General features: G+C 45.4%; 1 non-coding gene across 1 annotated transcript; it reads right to left on the reverse strand.

The window, feature by feature from the left end:
• Positions 1 to 6,729: 6,729 nt before the first annotated feature.
• Positions 6,730 to 6,836, reverse strand: LOC125599781. Its single transcript, XR_007333458.1, has one exon. It is a non-coding gene; the product is annotated as a small nucleolar RNA R71 (small nucleolar RNA).
• Between the last annotated feature and the right edge of the window lie 2,922 nt (positions 6,837 to 9,758).

The raw sequence follows: 9,758 nt of genomic DNA on the forward strand, positions 1-9,758 counted from the left end.
ACCGTTACTCAGTTAAACCTGGCCTCCTGCCATGATCCAACTTCCAAGTAACGGGACCCTGCATAAAAACAACTCAGCAATCAATTGATTATAACTCACAGTTTTTGGTTGACCGTGGCCTTGACCCCAAACCCGACTTCTGTGATCCGAACCCTTTCCCGACCTTCACAAGTAGACCCACGTCTGGACTGATCTTCACTTGAACTGGTCTCCACTAGAACTGATCTCTCTTCACTTGAACAGAATCTTCTCCAAGTGCTGACTCAAAATCGGCAGAGTAACTGTTCTCGAAAACTGCCTAAATCGCTCGAAAACTATCGAAACTCGATCTTTCTTTCTTTGCTTTCTCTTTATGTTTTGAAGTAGGTTTGATGTGTTCTGGATGGATTGAAATGAGAGGGGTTCGTGGCCTATTTATAGGAATCATCAACCAATCAGGAACAAGCCGTGTGGCAGCCCGTGTGTCGCTTCGCATGGCTCCGGACGCATGCGTGGCGGCACCTCGTGCTCCACTTGTCCTTCAGCATGGCCTGCTCACATGCAAGGTGACACCACGCCCTCTACCTGTCTGGATGCATGGCCTGATCACATGCAAGCTGACACCACATCCTCCACATGTCTGGCGGCATGGCCCGGTCGCATGCATCGCGACACCTCGTGCTTGGCCGTTCCACCTCGTGCTCCACATGGCTGGCTGCATGCCTCAGTCTCATGCAGGATGACACACCCACGTCCAGATGGCCTGCTGCATGACTGAAGTGCATGCAGGTCGACACCCCATCTCACACATGGCTGGCCGCATGCTTCGGTCGCATGCATCGCAACACCTCGTGCTTGGCCGTTCCACCTCGTGCTCCACATGTCTACTTGCATGTACATGTTGCATGTACTGCAACACCTCCTGATTCCCTTGACACACACTGTCAAGAGCCTGCCACCACGTCCTGAACACATACACATCAAGCCACCTCAAGCTTCTCGGTCGATTCGGCCGATTTCGGCCTTTCCGGTGAATTTTCGTCCCGCGATCAATCCCAAATATTTTTCTACGCCCGTTCTGATGGCCTGAGTATATTTAATAAGCCCTACTGGGACTCTGATCTTGAGGAAAAATATTTACCGAGCTTTCGGCTTCTTCGAAAAATTTCGTAATACCGAAATTTTGGGTTTTTCGCCCAATTTCCGGTCTTCCTGTTGTGCTTCCAAAATTGTCTTGCTTCAAACATCATTTGAACCAATCTACTACATTGTCTAACCATTGTCCAGTGGCATACTTGACTCATGGTTCAGACAAGAACAATATGATCATCCGCGACTCGATCATCCAAAAGATACTCGACCATTCTTTTTTTTTTTTTTTTTTTAAGGGTTTCTACATTCTCCCCCCGTTAACAGAATTCGTCCTCGAATTCTAAGGCTCTGAGGGGCCTCCTTCTTCCATTACAACGTCCTCTCGGAAAAACTTCGGGTGATCGGTTTTAAATCTCGCTTCATCCTCCCAAGTAACATGAATCCTGTTTTGTCTTCCCCAGAACACTTGTACTTGAGCAATCTCACGATTTTTGAGCTTCCGAATACGCCGTTCTCCTAATCTGATTGGTCCTTCCGGATACGTAAGGTTTGTCTCCAACTCCTCGATTCTCTCGGGCTCAACAGTACTTGGATCCCGTATATGTTTTCGAAGCATGGAAACATGGAATACTGGATGTAGATGCATATCTGCTGGCAGATCCAATCGGTAAGCTACCTCACCAACTTTCCCGATGATCTTGTACGGACCAATGAACCTGACTGCAAGTTTCCCGACCTTTCGAAATCTGTCCTTTCCTTTCTGTGCAGTAACCTTCAAATAGACCCAATCTCCTATCTCAAAAGTTACTTCTCTTCTTGACTGGTCTGCGTACTTCTTCTGACGGTCCTGAGCCTTCTTCATGTTGGCCTGAATCGTCTCCAGTTTAATCATGGTCTCCTGAACAATAGGTGACCCAAACATTCTTCTTTCGCCCACTTCCGTCCAACACATAGGCGTATTGCATGGCCTTCCGTATAATGCTTCATAAGGTGACATCCCTATGCTCGAATGATGACTGTTGTTATACGAGAACTCAACCAACGGTAAATGCTTCTCCCAAGTTCCTGCCCAATCGAGAATACACATCCGCAGCATGTCCTCGATGGTCCGAATGGTCCTTTCCGTTTGGCCATCTGTTTCTGGATGGAACGCCGTGCTTCTGTACAGTTTAGTTCCCAAGGCTTCTTGTAGTGCTTCCCAAAATGATGCCGTGAACCTTGGATCGCGATCTGAGACGATGTCAGAGGGTACACCATGTAACTTCACGATTTGGTCGATGTACAGCTCGGCCAAAACTTCAACTTTATCAGTGTCCCGCATAGGCAACAAGTGTGTGACCTTGGTTAACCTATCCACAATCACCCATATCGAGTTGTTCGATCTACCTGGAGCAATAGGTAATCCAGTGATGAAATCCATGGAAATAGAGTCCCATTTCCATTGAGGTATCGGAAGACTCTGCAACAATCCTCCTGGAACTTGATGTTCCACCTTGACTTGTTGACAAGTTGCACACTGAGCAACCCATTGTGCTACTGATCTCTTCATGCCCGGCCAATGATAGTATCTTCTCACGTCTCGGTACATCTTCGAACTTCCAGGATGGATACTGAGTAAAGAATGATGTGCAATCCTTAGTATCTCATCTCTCAGCCCTTGTCCTTTAGGAACCGTGATCCTCCCATTAATTAGCAAGGTTCCGTCCTCCGCCAAGTAGTATCCCGCATTATTTGGCCCGGCTTGTCCTTTGAGTTCTTCAGCAATCTTCAGTAACTTCTCATCCTTAAGTTGTTCTTCTCGAATTCTCTGAATCAAGCTGGCCTGATTCACCGCTTGAAGTCCCAATGGCTCGCTTGTCTGCCCTTCCAAAACGACCAACTTCACTTGTTTCAACTCCTGGTTCAATAGCTCCACTTCTTTCTCTAAATCTGCGTCCAACTTTCTTCGACTTAAGGCGTCCGCAACAACATTCGCTTTACCAGGATGGTAGCGAATCCGTATGTCGTAGTCTGCCACAAACTCCATCCACCTACGCTGGCGCAGGTTGAGATCTGGCTGAGTGAAGAGGTATTTAAGACTTTGATGGTCCGTGTATACCTCCACTTCTTCTCCATACAAGTAAGATCTCCAAATTCGCAAAGCGAACACCACGGCCGCTAACTCCAAGTCATGTGTACTGTAGTTATCCTCATGCTTTCGTAGTTGTCGCGAAGCATATGCAATGACTCGCCCATCTTGCATAAGAACACAACCTAACCCAACGCGTGAAGCATCCGTGTAAACCGTGTAAGGTTTACCTTGCTCGGGCAAAGCTAACACAGGTGCAGTCGTGAGAGCTTCCTTCAACTTCTTGAATGCCCTCTTGGTTTCTTCCACCCATAAGAAAGGAACGCCTTTACCGGTAAGTTTAGTTAAAGGCTTTGCAATGGAGGAAAAGTCCTTAACAAACTTCCGATAATAGCCTGCAAGTCCGAGAAAACTCCTCACTTCTGTCACAGTGGTAGGTCGAGGCCATTCTCGTATGGCTTGGACCTTTTCTGGATCAGCAGCCACGCCCTCTCCTGATACTATGTGACCCAGAAAACCTATCTCTCTCTTCCAAAACGAGCACTTGCTGAACTTGGCATATAGCTTCTGATTCCGTAACCTCTCCATAACCAGTCTCAGATGCTCTTTGTGCTCTTCCTTACTTCTCGAGTACACCAGGATGTCGTCAATGAAAATGATCACGAACTTATCAAGGTAGTCGTGAAACACTTCATTCATCAAGCGCATGAAAGCCGCAGGTGCGTTCGTGAGACCAAAGGGCATAACTACAAACTCGTACTGCCCATACCTCGTCCGAAACGCCGTCTTCATAATATCTGACTTGGCAATAGGAATTTGGTGATACCCTGATGCCAAATCAATCTTCGAAAACCAACTAGCTCCCTTTAGTTGGTCTAACAACTCGTCTATCCTCGGAAGAGGATACTTATCTTTTATCGTGATGTTGTTGATACCACGATAATCGATACACAACCTCATGCTTCCGTCCTTCTTCTTCACAAATAACACAGGAGCTCCCCAAGGTGAAGAGCTCGACCGGATGAATCCCTTTTCCAATAGATCTTCCAATTGTTTCTTTAGCTCGGCCAACTCCGCAGGTGCCATCCGATATGGTGCCTTAGCTATAGGTTTGGCTTCAGGCTCCAAAGTAATGGTAAAGGGATTACTCCGAGGTGGAGGTAATTCCTTTAGTGGTGCAAAGATATCCTCAAACTCTTGGACCACTTCTATGTCTTCGACCTTAACTTCATCATTAGTGGCTCCTCCACTAACCGATAAGGTCACCAAATATACTTCCCCGTCTTGAAACAAATCTTGTACTCTCATTGCTGCTACCAAAGACACGGTCATACTAGGACTGATTCCATAGTATACCATCTCTGGTCGTTTACCTCTGCCGAACAACAACCTTCCCTTTCCACAGTCGATCTGAACTCCGTAGCTCGATAACCAATCCATTCCAAGGATTACCTCGTACCCTTTTAAAGGCACGACTAACAGATCTGCCACAAACTCTTTGCCTTGAATAACCAATGGAACATTCTTGATACACTGATTTGCTTGAAGGGTTCGGTCTGCGGGGGTCAAGACGGCCACGTTTATCCTGTCAACCACAAAACAATCCCAAAACCGGGCAGCTACTTCAGGGGTCACATAACTATGTGTTGCCCTGATATATGGTGTTTTATACATCTTGTATATATGCTTTTAAATTGGTTTTCAAGTCCTTATCGAGTCTTCCTAGTCCTTTTCGAGTCATTACAGGTCTGGAGTTGCATTGGATGGGAGATGAACCAGCTGGAACAAAAGAGGCAGAAAACAGTGCAATTTGGTGATTTTCACGCAGAACAGTCTTGATGACTGTTCCGGATAGCGGAGCAACCCGAGTGACTGTTCCGAGTGAGTGTTCCAGCGGCAGAGATTTTTAAGGAAACTACAACCTATTTCGGGATTTGCCCTAATCTCTCTATTTTCTCTCCCAGCCGCCTGTGGCTTGAATATATCTTCTTTTTCTATTTTTCCTTATCATACTACGCCATTCTAGACAGAAGAAAAACCATTGGAGACTTTTGTGCTTTTGGATTGTAAAGGGAGAAGGCTCCATCTCTCTCACCATAGAGAAGATTATCCTGAACCCTCTTTCTATCTCTTTTATTTACATGAAGTTTTATTCAGAATTGATCTCTGTGATTTCTTTGTCCATGTCTGAGTAGTCGATCTAGCTAGCCTAGGGTGTTAGGGTGTTAGATCGTGAGCTAAACATAGATAAGTATCCATTGATTGTCTTCATTCATAACTGCTCTTATTGCTTGCATTAAACTGGCCAGTTATTGTTAGATCCTAGGTTTAACTTATTCATTAACCGTGTAATAGGTTGCTAGATCTGTTATGAATGAGCATAGCATCCCTAATCAGCGAAAGTAGATATTAGGGTGTTTTGTGAACCGATTGGACTTGATCTTAATGTTCATCATCACGCCTTGATCCAAGCGAGAGCTTAGGTATTGAGGCTGATCGTTGAAAGGTGAAACACCACGACAGTGGGTTGATCTAGTATTGTGTTCCTAGTTCTAGACTAGTCCATTAATCAAACTTGAATAATTGTTTGGCTCATGATTGTAAGCGCCCGTTAAACCCTAGGTTAGTTTCTCATTAATCTGAAACTTAAAACCAATCTGTTACTTGCTTTTTACGTTACCACAAACTTTAAAACCCCCATATTGTTTTAGCTTGATTCTGATCCCATAAAGATAAAGTGTAAGATTTGGTCTCTGTGGATTCGATCCTAAAGTGCTACATCGACATACCATTCGATTGTGGTAGTGTGCACATTAGGTTATTTGGTGTGCGTATACACGTAATATCAAATTGGCGCCGTTGCCGGGGACCATCTTTTTACCTTTATTTTTCGGTTATTTATTTAGTCTAAGACCTCTAACTTGCCTTATCCTTTTTGTTGCAGCTAATGTTCCAGGTGCATGACCAGTAGACATACTCGGAGAAACGCACAAGGAGAGTTAGTTACATTTACCAACCAGGAGCTAGCAAGGTTAGAAAGAACAAATCGTCAACAGCCAAGGCAAACTGACACCACTATGGGTGATCACGCCAATCAGGATGATCTCGCTGCGGCTATGGCACTCATGCAGCAGCAGATGCAACAAATGCAGCAGACCATCCAAGCTCAGCAGGATGCTGCTGAACAGGCTGCTCTCGCGCAGCAGGAACAACAAGCGCAGACTGTTCCAATCGGGCAGAGAAACCTTCCGCGTAACATCCCTACTACGCGCTCTGCCATTATTCCTCCACTCTGCACCAGGCAGGACTTCGAGATCAAGCCTGCTTTGATCGGTCTAGTACAGAGAAAGGTGTTCTCTGGTCTCTCTACAGAAATTCCAATGGAGCATATTGAGAGTTTCGAAAAAGTCTGCAGTTTCACTCGCGCAAATGGTGTTCCACCAGACTACATCACATGCATGTTATTCCCATTCTCTCTTGATGGAAAAGCTGCACGGTGGTTGAACTCTCTCCCTACCGGTTCTCTCACTTCATGGGAACAGGTCCGATCAGCGTTCCTCAGCCATTTCTACTCTAAGGCGAGAACAGCTGCATTGAGGAACAAGATCACCTCCTTCAGACAGCTCACTGATGAGCTTTTCTGCGACGCATGGGAGCGCTTCAATGACTATCGCAGAGAATGTCCTCACCATGGATTTGATGATGATTATATCCTGGACATTTTCTATGATGGAGTGGACTGGAAATACCAAGGTGCTCTAAACTCTGCGAGCAATGGAGATTTCATGACTCAAACCACAGCTGGAGCGTTTAAGCTGATTGAGAACATGGCTGCTAGCTCAGCTAATAAGAAAGAGGAGAGTGATTGCTCCAAGAAAGGAAACAGTTCTGACGCCCAGAAAATAGATGAGCTGACTGCCAAGGTTGATCAGCTACTGAAAAACAACCAAGGGCACGTTTTCAGCATGGAACAACCTACGGCCGGGCATATTCAGAACCAGAACCAGCGACAACCGCAGAGCAATCCGCATGCTGTTCCAGCTACCGGGAACAGTCAACCAGATGAGCTGAAGGGTCTGGGTATGATGATGCAACAGCTGTTGCAGGGTCAGCAGGTTCAGGCCAAGGCGTTGAATCAGGTAACCACAGAAATAGACACCAGGATGGGCAACATGTTCACTGAGCTGAATAACAAGTATGACAATCTTGCGATCCATATAAGAAAGATCGATGTTCAGCTTGCTCAAACAGTTGAGAGTGTCAAGAGGCAACAAGAGACGCTTCCTGGAAGAACTGATAAAAATCCTAGGACTGAGCACTGTAATGCAATAGAGCAGCCGTTTGCTGAGACTGCTTCAGGCGCAGAAGATAGAGCAGAGCAGTCTGCTAGCTCTGGAGTGACTGCTCCTAGCGAACCTGCTGAGACTCCACCATCTCGAGTCTATGTTCCCAAGGTTCCCTATCCAATTCCACCTAGACATCTGATGGATCCCATTAGTGAAGAGCAGCTGATAGGGTTTAACAAGATGGTGAGAAGGCTTCCTAAAGAACTTGCATTCGAAGATGCTCTGCAGATTCGTCCATTGCTCCAGTTCTTTAAACACTGTAGAGAGACTCAAGAGGAGATCAAGGTCCTCTATATCAAAGCATTGTCTACACCAGCATTGAAGGTATTGCCTAAGGTTGATGATCCTGGAAAGTTTGTTTTCCCATGCTCCATCGCAGGAACAACCTTCAAGGATGCTCTGTGTGACTCTGGTTCTTGTGTGAATCTCGTCTCAAAGGCTATTGTAGACGATTTGGGTATTGCTGATGTTGAGCGTTCTCAGCTGACCCTGACCTTTGCAAACTCTTCCAGAGCAGTCCCATATGGAACCATCCGCAGCCTTCATGTTCAAGTAGGGGAATGCATTGTTCCTGCTGAGTTTCAAGTTGTTGAGATGAACAAGGATCATGAGATGCCTTTAATATTTGGAAGGACATTCATGGCTACTGTTGGAGCAACCATCGATATGCCCAACAAGAGAGTCTGCTTCTCCAACATCAACAAGAAAGTTTTCTACAAGGCTGTACCCACCAGATCTTCCTCATCACACGCCTCTCGCATCTCAGTGTTTGATGTAGAAAAGCTGAAGGTTGTTCCAGAGAAGGAGCATGGTGATAAGTGTAAGAGCAGGCTGTTATCTGATGAAGATCCATGCACTGATCTTACTAAAATCAGAGGGAATTCAAGGGTGAAACAGAAAGTCCAGAAGAAAAGGGTCAAGGGAGATCCTACAATGACTTTGACACCTCTCAAGTGTGATGAGAACTCCATTGAGTATGAGGTAAAGTGCAAGGGTACCTCCAAACCGTTCTCTAAAGTCAGAGCTATTCTCACACATGAGCTGAAGGAGAAAGGGGAAGCTGCTGTGAAAGGGTTGCTGAGTAGAGTTCTGAAGCTGAACATGTCTGATTGTGGAGCTTGTTTTGGAACAAGCCCTCCTGCTCAACCCGACTGATCCCAGTCACCAAGTCAAGCTAGAGACTTAAACCAAGCGCTTGGTGGGAGGCAACCCACTGGTAAGTGTCATTAACATTAGGATTTCTTTTTACTTATTTTTGTTTTTAGTTTGTTGAGTCTCAGGTCATAAATCAGAAAATCCGAGACCCTTGACTGGAGCAAGCAGCTGGCTGCTCTCATTCCAGAGCATCCTTTACCGGAGCAACCGCGTCTTGCTCTGTCAGGCTGCTCCGCGCCAGGTAAGTATCTCGAAAAAAAAAAAAAAAAAAAAAAAAAAAAAAATTATTCTTGTTTTCTCCTTCTCTCTGATTTATTTTCACACCAGGGACGTTGTGAAGTAAGTCTGGGGGAGGGTTTTCGTCGTTTACTAACTCGTTTCTTTCTTTTGTTTTTCTTTTGGGTCAATTTGAGTCAGTTTTTATTGAGTCAGTCAAAACTTTGTGGGAATTAGGACCTTATTCTGTGTTGATCACTGACCACCTCGTGCTTTAGTTATCTTATTCAGTGACCTTAGCAGTGGCGAAAGACACACATGTGGACCTGGAACACCCTGACATATCTCACTTGATTCTCCAGAAGTTCTCAGCCGATCAGGTTACACTGGGTAGACTTAACTCCACCTTACTTGAACCTAATCTTGACTGAAATTCTTCTTGTTATGGGCATTAGATCAGGGAAACGAGAACACACTCAGGACTTCTTATCCTTTTTATCCATCTTGCTGATCCTGAGTGGCTAGCTCATCTTTAGCTAGTTCCCACCCTGCACCTTAGCCTTTATTCCACCTTCATGCATTTGTTTTTCAGTGTCATATGTGCAGATATGTGCAAAAAGGTCGGAGAGGAAAGGATCAACGCAGCCTCCTACTCGTTACTGCTGCAGAAATTCAGTAAGAAAGGAGAACAAGCAGATTAAGGGAGCAACCGCTCCATAACCAATGAACTGCGCAAGAGCAGGGGTGGAGAACCAGAATGGTCGCGAAATCAGAACCACCAGTGGCACTCAGAACGATCATGTATTACCTCCTTCTTCGTCACATCACCATATCAGTCTTCAAAGAAAAAAAAAAAACGAGATTAATGTGATGGAGAAGGGGAAGAAAGAAAAGAAACATGG

The sequence above is a fragment of the Brassica napus genome, unplaced genomic scaffold, assembly GCF_020379485.1.
Source record: "Brassica napus cultivar Da-Ae unplaced genomic scaffold, Da-Ae ScsIHWf_199;HRSCAF=351, whole genome shotgun sequence".
NCBI classification, from domain to species: Eukaryota; Viridiplantae; Streptophyta; class Magnoliopsida; order Brassicales; family Brassicaceae; genus Brassica; species Brassica napus.